Source organism: Melospiza melodia, chromosome 25, assembly GCF_035770615.1.
Source record: "Melospiza melodia melodia isolate bMelMel2 chromosome 25, bMelMel2.pri, whole genome shotgun sequence".
Taxonomy (NCBI): Eukaryota; Metazoa; Chordata; class Aves; order Passeriformes; family Passerellidae; genus Melospiza; species Melospiza melodia.
Window position 1 is genome coordinate 1,996,527 of NC_086218.1, and position 16,148 is coordinate 2,012,674.

At 51.2% G+C, this 16,148-nt stretch overlaps 1 pseudogene; it reads right to left on the bottom strand.

Annotated features, from left to right (window-relative positions):
• Positions 1-16,148, bottom strand: part of LOC134429051 (olfactory receptor 14A16-like) — a 76,138-nt pseudogene that overhangs the window by 36,873 nt on the left and 23,117 nt on the right.

The following is a 16,148-nucleotide window of genomic DNA, read 5'->3' on the forward strand; positions in this document are numbered from 1 at the left end:
CTCTTTGGCTGCCTTAAGTACCATTTCTTTTTCAGTAGAATCCATCAGAGTATCTAATATTACTTGTATGTCATCCCAGTCAGAATTTTGAGTTTTTATAACCATTTTTACTATGTGTGCTACTTTAGCAGGATTTTCTCTATAAGTTCCGGCTGACTGTTTCCAAATTACTAAGTCTGCCGGGGAAAAAGGCACTTTTACAAATACTGGCCCTTCCACTCCGACACCTTGTCGCAAGGGGGCAATCACAGTCTGGTTTTGTTTGCTTATGCCTTTTCTATGCACAACTGGGGCAAGCTTTGACCGACTCCGGGTTCTATGGGCTATTGGGGTCACTGATTCATTACCATTGCTATCTTTTTCACTCGCATACCTCTTTCTCCTTCCTATCAATGTTAGGTTTTGCTCATCTTACGAGGAACAGAGATCAGGTGATGATGGGAGAGGAGGATAAAGAGGGAAAGGTGTACTAGACGACACAGGTTCAGGACTAGGTGGGTGAGGAGCAGGTAGTGGGATAGGGACAGATGAAACAAGTGGGATAAGGTTAGGTTGTCTTGTTCCTATTGGAGCTACTTGTAAATCAATATCTGTATAATTTTCCCTACTCAAGCTTTTTCTTAACACCAAGTGTTCTAAACAACGTCCCTCAAAAACCCCACACTTTGCAGATGTTTTCACCACTAATAATCCACATTCATCCTGCCATTCTGGCTTTCCCCGTAAGTAGAAAAAGAGATCAACATATGGGACTTCATCCCATTTTCCTTCTTGTTTACAAAACGACATTAACTGCAAAATAGTGTTATATTGCAGAGTACCGTATTTTGGCCATTTTTCACCGTTCTCCAAGGCATATTCTGGCCACCATGAATTACAATAATCAATCAACTTAGTTTTACGTAATTCTTCCCCAAAGTTACCTTGTTTCCAATGTGCTAATAAGCACCCCAAAGGAGAAATTTGCGGGATAGGGGTGTTACTGCCCAAAATCCCTTTAAGTTTCTCCATTTCAAAAATACCACAAATGCCGAACCCGCAACGCTTTCGCGATTGTCTTACGGAATGGCGCCTAGGCTTACACCAACAGGAATTCCGTTAGCCCAACCAAGCGTAGCTTTCGCTGTGTCTTATTGGCAGGCATCCAAACCAAAGTAAAAAGCACCTTACCTTTCTCCCGGGGATGTTGTGAGTGGTGGGAGCGGTCGCAGCCGATGCACTCCCCGAGAATCCCTCGGTGCTGGCTGGAGCATGATCGAGTCGCGAACTTGCTCAGCAGCACTCATCACGGTCCCATCTGGGGGTCGCCAAAATGTTAGTGCTCAAAAATGCATTATCACGGGGATTATATGCAGTGTTTTTTATTAAGAGCTCTGGGTGTCAGGGGTATATTCAACCCAAATCTGACTCTGACCATACATCCGAAATGATTATGTTTTATACTCTATCGTTATAAAACTTATATTGTTCTATTGTATACATAGATTTAGCCCCCCTCTGAATTTCCAACATAGTTTCTCATTATTCTTCTTATGGTTATATAATAATTATATTTAATTACTAAACAATCATCACATCTAACAATTATACAATTTATCATACTGCTTACACAGGTACAGTTGATCTGGGAAAGCACAAAGCCTAACATTTTAGATTCTATCTTTAACTTTTTCCAGGGTTCCACTATCACCATGACACCCCAAAGTGTCACAATGGTCTCCACAGTTCCATGAGGCCTGGCTGTGCCACAATGGAACCTTGGTTTGATGGGGCCTCTCAGTGTCACAGTGATCCCTACATTCCATGGAGCCACACAGTGTCAGCACAGTCCCCTTAGTTACATTAGGCCCAGCAATGTCTCAGTGCTCTCCATGATTCCGTGAGGCTCCACAGTGTCACAATGGTCCCTTGGTGTCACAGGGCCCCACAGAGTCAGAATGGTCCCTTGGTCTGACAGGGGCCCACAGTGTCACCATGGTCCTTGGTGTAACAGGGCCCCACAGTGTCACAATGGTCCCTTGGTTCCATGAACCTGTGCTGCTGCATTCCCCCCTTCCCTTCTCAGGCCGCCCTGCCAGCTGAGAAATGCTCCCTGGGCCTCGGCCTTGGCCAACAGCCCTTGGGCTCAGCTCCTCTGCAGCTCATTACAAACACTGTCTGCTCCAGGCACTGCTGCTGCCCAACCAGCTCCTAGTTTCTGTAGCAGCAGCCCTGGGAGCTGTTTTTGTTCCCTCAGTGGTACAATATCCCTGTTCTCACACTGCCCAAGAAAGCTGTTGGTGCCAAGTGCGGCCAGGATGAGCCATTGCTGGGACTGAAGCCCCTCTCTTGGGGCCCTGCAAACAGTGCTCCAAAAGGAGCCCTTGGAGCTCTCCTGGGCCAGCGACTCCCTCTGAGTGGGGCCTCTCCCAGCCGGGAACTCTCCCGTTTGCTGCACTCGGGGATCCCGAACAACCACAGAGCCTGGGCCGATCACTCCACTCCTCCAGGCTCAATCCTTTGCCTTTTGCTGGGGAGATGCCGAAGGATCCACAGGGAGCATTTCCAGTCCGCAGGGGAATTGCTCACAGGTGCCTCTCACTGACTTTTTGTGTCTCTGTGCACACAGGAGTGCCTGTGCTGGGGAAATGTGGCAGAATTGCTGCTCTCTGAGGGGTTTGAGTGCCTTGGATAGCTGAGTCAGTTGGGCCATGTAAGGAAGGTTAAGTCACAAGGTCTAAGCGAAGTTAAATATTTCTAAGAGTTGTTCTTTAGTGAAGTTGTTACTTTTAATAAAAGGTATTAGGTAAGATAAATACTGTTAGGTGTTATTCCTCCTTCAAATTAGTAAGCCATGGGTTATAAGGTAGATCAAATACTGTTAAGTGCTGTTCTTTTAAGATATCAGTTAGGGTTAAGGTATAAGGTAAGTCCTATTAAGTTTGAGCTCTGTTAATCTTTTAGGCCGTATTACTTTTAGCCTTACCCTCACTGTCCTTGTTTAACACACACACACAGGGACAGTTCTCGGTTCATTTCTGGTTTGATTGCCGGGATTATGTTTGGTTTTGTTGTTGCTTTGTTTCCTCAGTGTGCCTGAAGTTTCCAATCAGGAGCAGAGTGATTCTTGCCAAGGAACTTTGTGCTGCTGTCCCTTGATATTAGATCTGTTTTTTGCTGATCCCTTGCCGGGGATTTTTTCAGCGCTCTGAAGCCCTCGTTGGTAGCAGCGTGAAGGAGCCCTGGTCCAGGCTCTGGCCCTCGGGGACACGGGGGGTCCGTGTCCCCCGTGCCACCCCCAGGGCCCCGGCCCCCCGTCCCCGTGTCAGGCTCTGGGGTCGATCTCGTGGAACATCCTCTGGGGGAGGCTGTGGGGCCGGGGGCGGGGGGACCCGGGGGGACAGGGGACCTCGCTGTGCACGAGCAGGGTTGGACTGCTCTGGGGGGAACTGGGGGGGGGGGCCGGGGCAGAGGGACCTCCCCAGTGACCTCACACAGCCCCCATGATGTCGCACAGCTCCTGTGATGTTACACAGCCCCTGAGATGTCACACTGCCCTTGTGATGTCATACTGCCGCTGTGATGTCACGCTGTCCCTGTGATGTCACACAGCCACCTGTAATTTCACACAGCCTCCTGTGATATCACACAGCCCCTGTGATGTCACAACATCTCTGTGATGTCACACTGCTACCCATGATGTCACACTGCTCCTCTGATGTCACATACTCCCCTTGTGATATCACAGGCCACCTGTGATGTCACACAGCCCTCTGGGATGTCACAGGCTACTTGTGATTTCATACAACCTCCTGTGATGTTTCATACAACTACTGTGATGAGTCCCCAACCACTCTGTTATGTCACACAGCATCTATATGAAGTCATTCAGCTGCTGTGTGATGTCACAGAGCAGCTTTGTGATGTCACAGTGACCCTGTGATGTCACAGCCTTCTCTATAAAATTACACAGCTGCTCTGTGATTTTTATACTCTATATCACAACCCATATTGTGATGTCACAGAGCCACCTTCCATGATGTCACAGCTAGCTCTTTGATGTCACAGCCCCCTCAGAGTTGTCACACAGCCCCTTGCTGACATCGCGGCTGCTCTGTGCCTCTGTGACACAGCCACAGAGGTGCTGCTGTTACACAGCCCCCTCTGGGACATGCCACAGCCCCTGCCAGTTCTGAGCCCCTGTCAGCTCTGTCTGTGCCCTGCTGGTGTCCCTGAGGGGCCCTGGCAGTGCCCCAGCCCTGCTGGGCTGTGCACAGGAGCTGCTCCTGGCCAGAGCTGTCTCTCTGCAGTGCTGCCCTTGCCAGGAGCAGCATCTGGGCCAGAAGCCCGGCCCAGCTCAGCAGCACAGACACAGCACAGGGACTTTAATGACCCTCTGGGGCTTTGGTGCTGTTTGCATCAGATCCAGTCCCTCTGAGTGTGCTCAAAAATTTCTGAAGAATTCAAAAAGTGATTGAAACACTGAAATTTCTCATAATATAAATAGTTTCATCTGAGGGACAGGACTGAGAAAGTCTCCCCAGGTTCCAGGTAGAGGAGAGCACTGGTAGCAGTTATGGCAGCTGGGGACAAGCAAGGGAAAGGTGACTCTGATGATGAGCAAAACTGTGCCTCTGTCCCTGTAGGCTGTCGGCATCCCCCGGCTGCCCCACCTGGCTGGGACCTTCCTTTGCTGACAGCTCTGCCTCATGCCTGCCTCTGCCAGCCCACACAAAGCCTTGGGCTGCTCCAGGCTCCTGCTGGGGATGTGCTGCACCACAGCCCTGCCCTGGCAAGGAAATTCCTTTCTCTTGGTGTCCAGTCTGGGCCTCCCCAGCTGCCCTTGGTGCTATTATGTCTTCTTCAGTCTCATTCCCACTATGAAAAAAAAGCTCCAGCCTCTCTGAAACCACCCTTCCATCCCTCCCAGGCTACTCCTATTCTACCCTCAGTCTCCACACCACTGAGCCCAGAGCCATCAGCCTCTACCAGCTGGTTTTGTGATGAGGCCTCCAAACCCCATCCTGGGAGATTTTTGTGTCTTCTCCAAGGTCTGAGAAAATGGAAAACTAGTGATCAAAGTTATTTTCTCCAGAATCTTGCAATGACAGAACAGGGGCCAATATCTTTAAACTGAATGAGGGTGGATTTATATATCTTAGAAGGAGGAAATAATTTACAAGTATGAGAGTAGCTCGAAACTGCAGCTGATTTTCCAGAGAAGTGGATTCCCCATCACAGGAATTGTCCAAGATCAGGAACTTTGTGGAGCCTGAGCCAGTGAAACCCTCTCATCCCCAGGGACAGAATTCCTGTAGTGTGGGTTCTCTGATGTGCTGGGTGCCCTCACAACGCTTCTGGCCAGAATGTCTGCTGAGGGCAGCCAGGCTGCTGCAGGGGCAGTGACCTCACAGCCATCACCATGGCAGCCCTGTCCCCTGGGCCTGGCTCTGCCCTTTCCTCTGCCCCTGCCTTGGCTCTGTTGCCATGAAGAGTTTTGTCATTAATATCTTGTCCCCAAGGTGCTGAGGCCAATGGCTTCCCAGTCAGGCTCCTGGAGCAGAAGTGGCTTTTCAGAGCCCAGCCAGGAATGAGCCCTGAGGCAGCAGCTCTGCAGTGGTGCCCACCAGGCCAGGCTGCCAAGGGAGGCTTCTGGCCATGGCCTGAAAGCAGCTGCCAAGGTGCCTTTGGTGCCTCAGGCTCTCCCTGGCACAGCTCCCGGCACGGCACTCTGCCCTTGTGCTGAGCCCTTCCCTGCGCTGGGGCTGGCCTGGGCCTTTTCCTGCAGCGGGACCTGCCCTGCTCATGGCCCAGGAAATGCAGTTCCTGCTGGAGCAGGAGGCTCTGCCTGCAATGGGCTCCAACAACTCCAGCAAGGCCCTGTTGACTTCAAAACTGCTTCCTAGAGCACTATATTCCAATAATTGCTATAGCTCCTGAACTGTGGAGTAAATGAATGTAGTTAAGTTCTTTCTTCTAATCATGACTAGAATCAATTAGAGGAATATTATATAAATCTATTGGATATCCCATCATTAATTCTGAGGGACAAATTGGGTTAAAGTTGAATTCCACCTCTCCAATCCTTTACACCTTTGACAAATACCAGGATTCAGGAATGGGATTCCCCAATTTCCTGCTTTCGCTAAAACCGCACTGCCCTCACTGCCCTCCTGCCTCCCATGGAAAGCACAAAAGGCAAAGATCCTGGGCTGGGATAAGAACAATTCATTGGAAACAGCAACAAGATAAGGAAGAAACAGAAGAGAAACAATATTGCTAACAGAAGGGATAAATGAAACTGTTTACAGGGAAAACGACAACACAGCTGCCTGGCTCTTCCCAGCAACATATATCTCCCACCTGGAAAGGACACCCTTCTCCTCAGGGAGAGAGTCCCTTTCCTGCCCCTGGCAGTGACCTGAGGTGGGAGTGAATGTAATGACATGCCAATGGCCAGACCCTCATGTTCATCAGTTCCACACCATGTCATTGACAGGGAAAGGAATAGGGACAGGTGTCTTGCCAGCATGGATCACAGGGAACATGGATCACCCAATCTCTTCCCAACATGGTTTTCTCATGGGGGATGAAGCTCCTCCTGCAGCTGGGGCATTTCCAGCTTCCCTTACTGGTGCCTGCATTGGTGTCTGGTCAAGTCAGAGCTGCTGGTGAACCTCTTCCCACATGTGGCGCACTGGTAGGGCCTCTCCTCTGTGTGGATGTGTAGGTGGGTGACAAGGTGGGAGTTTTGCTTTAAGCCCTTCCCACACTCAGGGCAGCGGAAGGGCTTCTCCTCTGTGTGAATCCGCTGGTGCTGGAGGAGATTGAAGCTGGTGTGAAACCTCTTCTGAAACTCAGGACACTCGTAGGGCCTCTCCCCAGTGTGGATTTGTTGGTGCCTGATGAGGGCGGATCTGTAGCTGAAGCCCTTCCCACGCTCCTCACTCTCGTGGGGCCATTCACCAGTGTGGATCATGTGATGACGGATCAGGGTGCTGCTCTGCCTGAAGCTCTTCCCACACTCCAAGCCCTTGTAGGGCTTCTCCCTATGAAGCTGCACATGGACCACCAGCTCCGAGCTCTGGCTGAAGCTCTGCCCACCTTCCTGGCTCAGGCTGGGTCTTTCCTACTCAGAGCACCCTGGGCTGGGTTTGCAGCCCCTCTTCCTGTGGAATCTCTGGAGATTTTCCTCCCTGTTGGATTCCTGTGCCCTGGAGTCACTCATAAGAGCCTCTTCCACGAGGTTCTGCTGTGGGGATTTGTCCTCCCTGGTCTCAATCCTCATCTCTTTGTCTGGGGGCAGAAGGACAAGGAAAGGATGGGATTTGCCTCCGTACCAGAGGGAAGGGGAAGGAGATCCCCCCAGTGCATCCCTGGCAGGACAGCGTTGGCAGCAGGGGTGTCCTGCAGCCAGGGGCCGTGCTGGGCTGGGAGATGGAGCAGGAGAGAGGGGGAAAGAGGAACTGACTTCCTCCTCACCTGCCTGGGTATCCCGGGGCATCTTCCTCTTCCTCGCAGCCTCCTTCTCCATCTGAAAAAGGTTTCGGGATGGGAAATCCTGTTTTGGGAGAATAACAAGGGATGAGCACATTTAGCTTTGTTCTGGTTTAAAGGCAAACCTGGGGGAGGGTCTAAGCCAGAATTACAATTTAATAAGAAAATGAAGATCAAGGCAATGATACAGAAACACTGCCTTAAACGGACAGAATCAGGATATAACCCAATACCCTGTTGGTCAGGGTGGTTGCAGCTGTCCCATTAAATGGTGGCTGCAGTCCTGTTGGAGTGACGAAGGTGATTCTGTCGAAGCAGTGATCCTGTTGAAGTGTCTGGTCTTCCTCTGGAGGTCCCATGGTGGTTATGGAGCTTTTGTCCTCTGGGAATCCAGTAGGCAAGCTGCTCCTGGTGTTGCCAGTCTCAGCTTATATCCAGGTAGGAATGCTTGGATCCTCCCCCTGGGCCAAGCATCCCACAATGGGATGATAGAATTTTATCAGTCCTGCAGTGACACTCAATGGAAATTAGCACAAGATATCTCCCCTGGAGGGCATTATCAGGGGTGAGTCACAGAAGAGATAAAGAACAATGCCCCACCTGTTTATAGAAGTTGATGAAGATGGGCATTGAAAACATGCATTTGGTTACATCTTCCATTGCAACCTGAAACAGTGGGGTAATCCCTGATCAGGGGTTGAACACCACCCCCCTTACCCAAACTGGCTCAGGTGTAAAACCCCCACCCTGGGAAGGCCACAGACGCAGGGGACAATGTCACACTTGCCCTGTCTCTGTCTCTGTCTCTGTCTCTCTCTTGCCCGCCCCCCTTTTCTCTTTCACAGACTGGTGGGCTTTGCCAAATCTAAGAGTATTTTGTCTTTTTGTCCCTATCAACCTTGTTAACACCTACAGAGAGCTTTACCTTCCTTTTCAAAATCTGAATTCGGCCAAATTTCCACTTTCCTGTTATCAGAACTGGCCAGCAGCTGAGCTGGAGCTGTGCAGGACTAATGGAACTTGGAATTGCGTGAATTTGCTTCTTCTGTCAGTTTATTAAAGTTTGGGGGTTTTTTGCATTTCCATCAAAAGTGTCTTGTGGGAAAAGCAAATTCAAGTCATTTTTTGCAGGGTAAGTTTGATTTCTGACCGGAAACAACTTTACTTTCTCCAGTGCCCAGAGGATGCTCAAGGGGTCTCTGAGCCTCTCACACTGGGAGATGCTTGGGAGGAGCTGGAGGGAGTTGTCCCTGTCCCTGTCACTCAAGGCCATTCCCCAGGGGGTCTCCATCATTCTCACCCCAGGGAACGCCTGGGGGGGTCTCCCTCCCTCTCACCCCTGTGCCAGGGGTTACTCAAGGCAGTCTCTGTCCCTCTCAGCCCAGGGGATGCTCGGGGATCTCTGTCCCCTCACCCTGGGGGATGCTCGGGGGGTCTCCATCCCTCTGGCCTCAGGCAATGCCTGTGCAGGGCTGGGGACCAGGGCCTCTGTGTCCCTCTCACCTCTGAGGGTGCTTGGGGCTGGGGGGGCTCTCCGACCTTCCCACACCTGGGGAGGCCGGAGGGGTCTCTGTCCCTCTCAGCCCTGCTGTGACCCCACTCAAACATCATTGGGGTCACAGGAACAGAGACACCCCCAAACCCCCAGAAGGGCTGAACCTGGGATTTGGTTTGGGGCTGAGGATTTTGGAAGGGGCTGGAATTTGGGCTGGGGTCAGAGCTGGGGCTGAGATTTGGATTAGAGCTGGGATTGGGGTTAAGGCTAGACATGGGATTGGCTTTAGGGCTGGGGTTGGGATTGGGTCTGGGGCTAGACGAGTCTGGCACTGGGATGAGATTAAATAGAGAACTGTGAGTGTGTCTAAACATGGAGTGAGACTGAGACCAGGATCAGGGTCAGGTTTGGGAATGAGCTCACCCAGAGTGCGACAGGGGATATCACAGTAGGAAGGTTTGGGGAAAATCCTGGTTTAGGGAAAAAAAAGGTGTGAATGCCTTCGGCTGGGGATTCCTCCCACCCAAGTCCATTCCTAGAAGTCACCTGATATCCAGAAATCAAGAGTGAATTAAAAAAATGCCACCCGGATTTTCCCATTTCCAGTCTCATCACTCTCGGGTTCTGCTTAGTACCCCATCTCAGGGCTGCTGGGGATGCCATGTGTCCTGGGGATCTCCTCTTTCCAGGGTCCTGCTTTTGGATTCTGGGGGGTTTTGGGGTCCTGCTCTCCAGCCTCCCCTCAATCTAGCCACTTGGGGCTCCCCCCACTTCCCACCATCCTACCCTGGTTTATGGCAAATTTGGGAGAAAATCCCCAAAAGGGGTTTCCTCTAGACCGGAGATTCAAGCAGATTCTTTCCCAGCTGATTCAGAAAAATATTTCCCCGGAGAAAATTGCAAAAAACCTGTTTATTTAGCAGGCAAAGAATTCACCAGCAAAACAAATGAACAATATTAAACAATAAAATTGTTGCTGCTCCAAAAGAGATTACAAACTCACAAATTCCTTCCATGGGCTGTAGCTGGGCTCACTCAGCCTCTTATCAGTCTCTTATCAGTGTCTTCTCAGTCTCTTATCAGTCCCTCCAGCGCTGGAAATGCCGCGGCCCAGGCTCGGCCAGGTGGGCGACAGGTGTGAGGTGCCTGTGGTATTCTCGGTGTTCAGTCCAGAGCAGGTTTAAAGAGCTCCAAAGAAAAAGAAAAACCACAGTCCAGGGAACTTCTCTGCCCCAGCGAGCTAAAAACTAACTAAAAGCAAAGGAGAGCTCTGTCCTGCTGTCTGTCTGTCAGCAGACAACTGATACCTTAGGTTTTAAGTTTTTCTGTTCTGTTTTGGTGTGCAGCTTTTAGTTTTATATTAAGTGTACTGGGATCTTTTCTCAGGGTGGTGAAGACAAAACAATCCTGTTCTAGCTGGAGACTCAAGGACAATCTCTTCAAACTTCAGACCCAAAGCATAAACAATGTGAAAAGAGGAGGGTGGGCAAACAAGGAGGATGAAACTTCATAATTTGAAGTTATTAATTGGAGAGTTATGTGCAAATGGACTAAAACTTATAAAAATGTGAGATCTCGTGATCAAGCCCTCTTTTGCTCATCCAGGCAGAGCCACAGCTATGGCTCAGGTACTGCCATATGCCGGGGTGTGGCCTTTGAAGGCATTTCAGTAAAAATCCACTTTATTCCTCATAGCTCTGTCTGGCCTCTGTTCCATCTCCTTAAGGCATCACAACAGTCCAGGTGCCGGAATGTGGCGGAGTGAGTGCAGTTTCTGAAAACAAACTGCTGCTTCTTCCTCCTCCCCGTCGGTCTCAAACCGGCCTTAAAGGCACAGAACTCATTTCTGGGCTAAACAGACCGATGGGGGTACGAACATCATGAAGTCACCCCAGGACACGCCCCTGTCAGAGTCAGGGGGTCCCGTCCCCGCCTCATCTCCGGGCTGCCGGGGGTCCCCCAGCTCCGGTATTGCCCCTTCCCCTCTCTCTGCCCTGGGGGTCCCCCGTTCCACAGCCCCGGCTCTCACGGGGATCCCCAAAACCAATATCCCGCCCCGTCGGTACCGGGCCATCCCCACATGGACCCCCTGGGGGCCTCCCGAGGTGCGATCGGGGCTCCTCTCGCCCCGAAAAAGCTCCTCTTAGGGAGCCCGGAGATATCCGGGGCTCGAGTCCGGGATCTGCCGGCTCCGAACACTGTCCAAAAAAATCCTCCCGGAGACCCCTAGCTGGAGCCGGGGCGAGCTCGGCCTCCGCCCTCACCTGCGGCTCGGGGCTGGGGGCGATGCTCCCAGGGCAGGGGGTGCTGCAGGCTCGGCGTGCGGGGGCTTCGAGCGCCGCGATTCTCCCGCTCCTGCAGCTGCTCCTCCTCTCCCTCCTCTTCCTCCCACATTTCCTCCGCTCCCAGCCCGGACCCCCCTTTCCCTCCCCTCTGCCCCGCGGCCCCGCAGCACCGGCTGCTGGGTGGGGGAGCCCCCGATCGGCCCCAGGGCTGGGCAGGGGCTCGGGGACCCCCCCGGGGCGGATCCGTCCCCCCGGCCCGAGCCCCAAATTCCGCTCCGGGACCACCGGGCTCTGCGGGGCCGCCTGGCAACCGGTGAGTCATCGGCGAGAAAAGCTCTGGTTGGCTGGAAATTGGTTAGCGCCTCTTCTGATTGGCTGGAATCGTGAAGGGCGCTGCGCCCTGCGGGTGTCCCTGGGAGCTGAGGAGTTGGGGCCAGAGCCTTTTCCTATTTCTTTCTCTCTGAGAACATTTCTGATTTCTTTCACTCCCTTACTCCTTTCCATTTCTTGTTCAGTACAATCCAAGTTCGAGCAGATCCGCAGTTGCGTTCCCATGGTGTCATTTTCACCTTCACTCAGGTGTGGGAAGGTCGGAGAGCCCTCCAGCTCCGAGCACCCTCAGAGGTGAGAGGGACACAGAGGCCCTGGTCCCCAGCCCTGCACAGGCATTGCCTGAGGCCAGAGGGATGGAGACACCCCGAGCATCCCCCAGGGTGAGGAGACAGAGACCCCGAGCATCCCCAGGGCTGAGAGGGACAGAGACTGCCTTGAGCACCCTCTGGCACAGGGGTGAGAGGGAGGGAGACCCCCCAGGCATTCCCTGGGGTGAGAATGATGGAGACCCCCTGGGGAATGGCCTGGGGTGACAGGGACAGGGACAGACCCTGGAAGTGGCCTGGAATGACAGCGACAGGGACACCCACTCCAGCCTCTCACAAGCATTCCCAGGGGATGAGGTACAGAGATCCCTCGAGCATCCTCTGGGCACTGTGTTATAAATAAGCTTGACTAGGCAAATATTCAAGCAGCAATAAATTTCTTAATTACTAAGGTAAAGCATGAGCAATACAGCGCTGGGTACAGTGGGGGAAGTTTTCCCTCCAACTGCACACCAACAGTTGAGGCTTACAGGTATTTATAGGGGTACTCATCAGCTTTCTCAGCAGTTTCTATTCCCAAATTTTACATCACAATTTGATACCTATTGTGATTTAGTTTTTTCAGGATGTATCTCAGAAAGGACTATCCCCAGAGGGTGGTGGTTTGGTTTCTGAAAGAAGGAAGAAATCTTCCAGATGGTGAGGTCCAGCTCTCCAGATGTGGATCCACTTTTTAATTGCAAGGACTATAAATCTCATAAGAGTGATGTCCAGCCTCTGTTGGTTGAAACTAATAATCCTTGAGTTGTTGTTCATCTTCCTTTCTAAGGCTTCTTTTCACTGTTTTGTTAAGGTGTGAGATAAGCATGTTTCTTTTTATATATTTTAAAGCTATAGTTTCAAAGATCCTTACTACAAACAATATTCCAAAATTATACTTCAAAAGGTTATTATTGCAAAACTCTTTAAGGCTTAGCTACAAGCAGAAAGTCCCTGTCAAAATGCAACATCCTCAAAGCTTTACTTCAAATGCTTCTAAATCAAATTAAGACTTATAAAGATTAATTATGAACAAGAGATAGGTTCAAAGGCCTTCCTCCATGCTTTACTTTCCTCAGTAATTATTAGAATTCGTCTTTATAACTGTCCCACATATTACAATCACAAATACCACGTTGCCTGTATGTACCTGACATGAAACACAGCTTTGTATTTCACAGGGGGACACAAGGATGGCTCCTGTGAGAAGCTTCTGGAAGCTTCCGACGTGTCTGGCACAGCCAATTCCTGGTGGCTTCAAAGATGGACCTGCCGCTGGCAAAGGCTGGGCAATTACAAATGGTGGCAATGCCTCTGTGATAACAGATTTAAAAAGAAATCAAAATAGAGATTGTGGCACCGTTGTAACTCCAGCCAGAGGAAAGCAGAGGGAGAACATGTGAGAAGAACAACTCTGCAGACATCCAGGTCAGTGCAGAAGGAGGGACAGGAGGTGCTCCAGGCCCTGGAGACCCAGGCACCCTGTAGGAGAGCCATGGAGAGAGGGGCCCTGCTCCCAGACTGGAGCAGCCTTTCCCTGGAGGAATGCACCCCCTGGAAGAGTGACCCATGCTGCAGCAGTTTGGGAAGGACTGTTGTCCCTGGCAAGGACTCACACTGCAGCAGTTTGCAGAGGGCTGCTGCCCCTGAAATGGACTCACATGGGAGAAGCTCCTGCAGAACTGTCTCCCTTGGGAGGGACCCATGGAGCAGCAGGGGAACCACTCTTGTCCCTGAGCAGGGCCAGAAGCCATGGGCGATGAACTGACCGTAAGCCCCATTCCCTGTCTCCCTGCACTGCTGGGATGGGAGGTAGAGCTTGAAGGAGGGAGCTGAGGGGCTTATTTTATTTCCCCTTTTCCTGCTCTGATTTTGTTAGTAATAAATGAATTTCACGTCTCTAAGCTAAGCCTGTTTTTCCCAGGACAGTATTTGATGAGTGATCTCACCCATGAGTCCTTATCTCAACCCATGAACCCTTTATTAAATTCTCTTTGTCCAGCTGCAGAGGGGAGTGAGTGAACAGCCCACATGGATGCCTGGCATTTGGCCTGGGTCAACCCATGGCACCTTGGTACCACAGGGTCACACTGGACCCTTGGCTCTATGGGGTCTCATTGGTTCCATCAGGCCCTGCAGGGCCACTTAATTCAACAAGGCCCCAAAGTTTCAGAGTGGCCTCCAGGAGTCCATGAGGCCCTGTAATGTCAAAATGGACCTTTGGATCCATGGGGGCCCACAGTGTCACAATCGGCTCTTCTGGTTCTACAGCTTCACAATGGCCCCTCAGTTTCATGTGTCCTGCACTGTTCCACGAATCCTTAGTTCCATGGGGTCCTGTAGGGTCACAATGGTCTCCTTGGTTTCATGGTGCCATAGTTGCCATAATTTCCATGGTATCACAACTGCCCTTGGATCCCAAGAGGCCCCAGAGTGTCACAATGGCCCCTTGCTTCCATGACACCCTGCAGTGTCACAATGGTGTCCAAGATTCCATCAGGCCCTGCAGTGTCACCATGGACAGTTGGTTCAATGACACATCCACAATGTCACCATGGCCTCTTGGTTCCACAGAGCCCCACTGTGTCACTGTGGTCCCTTTGGTTCCAAGGCTCAGAAGTGCCAGAATGACCCTTTGGTTCCATCAGGCCTTGAAGTTTCAAAATGGTCTCCATGGTTTCATGAGTACCCCCTGTGTCACAAGAGACTCCTGGTTCCCTGAAGTTCTTCAGTGTCACAATGGGCCCTTGGTTCCACGAGGTTTGGTAGAGTCACAATTGATTCCTTGGTTCCATGAAGCCCTGCTGTGTCACAATGCCCATGGTTCCATGAGTGTCCATGGTGTCACCATGGCCTCCTTGGATCCCCAGTATCACCATGGTCTCCTTGGTACCATCCAGGCCTTGTAATAAGAGAGAGGGAGCCATTTTGTGCCTTAGATGAAAGGCTGCAGAACTCATGGTTGTGAGGCTGTGTTGTGGAGAGATTTATTAATAATTGGTTAGCTGAGAAAGGCCATACTGACATAATGCCGCTGGTTAACCTGAAGGAGGAAAGTCAGCAGTCAGCAAGCTGAAGGGAAAGGTCAGCAGTGACCTTGCTGCAACATGAGGATAGGGAGTAGAGATTATTCCTGAATATATCCTGAGAATATGTAGAAAGTATCAAAAGTAGAACCATAGGAATGCAGAAGTAGGCATAGGTGTTGATATGTAACTGACCAATCCTGAGCTCAACTTTTGCAATATGTATGAAGCTCATTATTAACTGTATTTAACCCACCGTACTGATCAATAAAATTGGGCCTGTGATGATCTAATTGATGTCCTGGTCTCCTTCCGTCGACAAATGGTGGAGAATGAGGGCAAAGCTGAATCTCTGCCCTTTTTTCTTGGATTAAAAGAAAAAGGGGATTACGCCACGGACGAGGAAGTTGGGTTTGGGTCCTTGCAGCCGGGACGGTGCCGGAATTTGAAGCACCCTTGAGGTTCATAACGGTGACTCAAGCCAATACATGTCCACTGGAGCCTGGAGAGCTGCAACAGCGCCCGCTGATTAATAGGTATGGATAGGCAAGCAGCGTATGATTGATTCGCCACGTATTTAGAGTGGCGAGGGATAAAAGGGATAGATTTAAAAAAGGAGTTACGAGGGTTATTAGCCTATGGCCATGCTAAGGGTATCTTTTCTAACCCTCATACAGTTCATGAGCTAGCAGAATGGAAGAAGTTTGGGGAAATACTGTGGGATACAGTGTTAGACGATGATAAGTCAGCAAAGAAATTTGGGAAGTTATGGCGGGTGGTGTATAACACGTTACTTCAGCAGGTCTCTGAGAGAAAGGCAGCAGAAAGGGCGACAGAAGCTCATAAGAGGAATATAGGGTATGGTCGTGAGGATGATCCCCTGGCACCTTCTGTAACTAAGGTACTTATGCCTAAGAGTCCCCAGCAAAGTGGTGTGGAGGATTTTCCTATAGGCGCAGTGGAACCGTCTGCACCTTTCCTGTCAGAGGGGGAGGGCGAGTCGGATGGTGGGGGTAAGAGCAAACCAGCTTTGCCTCCGCCACCAACTTCAGGCGGGTCAGATGGTGGGGGTGGGAGCAAGCCAGCTTTGCTTCCACTGCTTCCCCCGAGTGAGCCGGCTCCGGTTACGGCTTCAGCGGGGGGGCCGCTTCCACCGCGCGAGCCAGCCTCTGCTTCACTGCCTTCCCCGTGCGAAAACTCGGTGTCTGCACCGAAGCGCCAGCAGCAT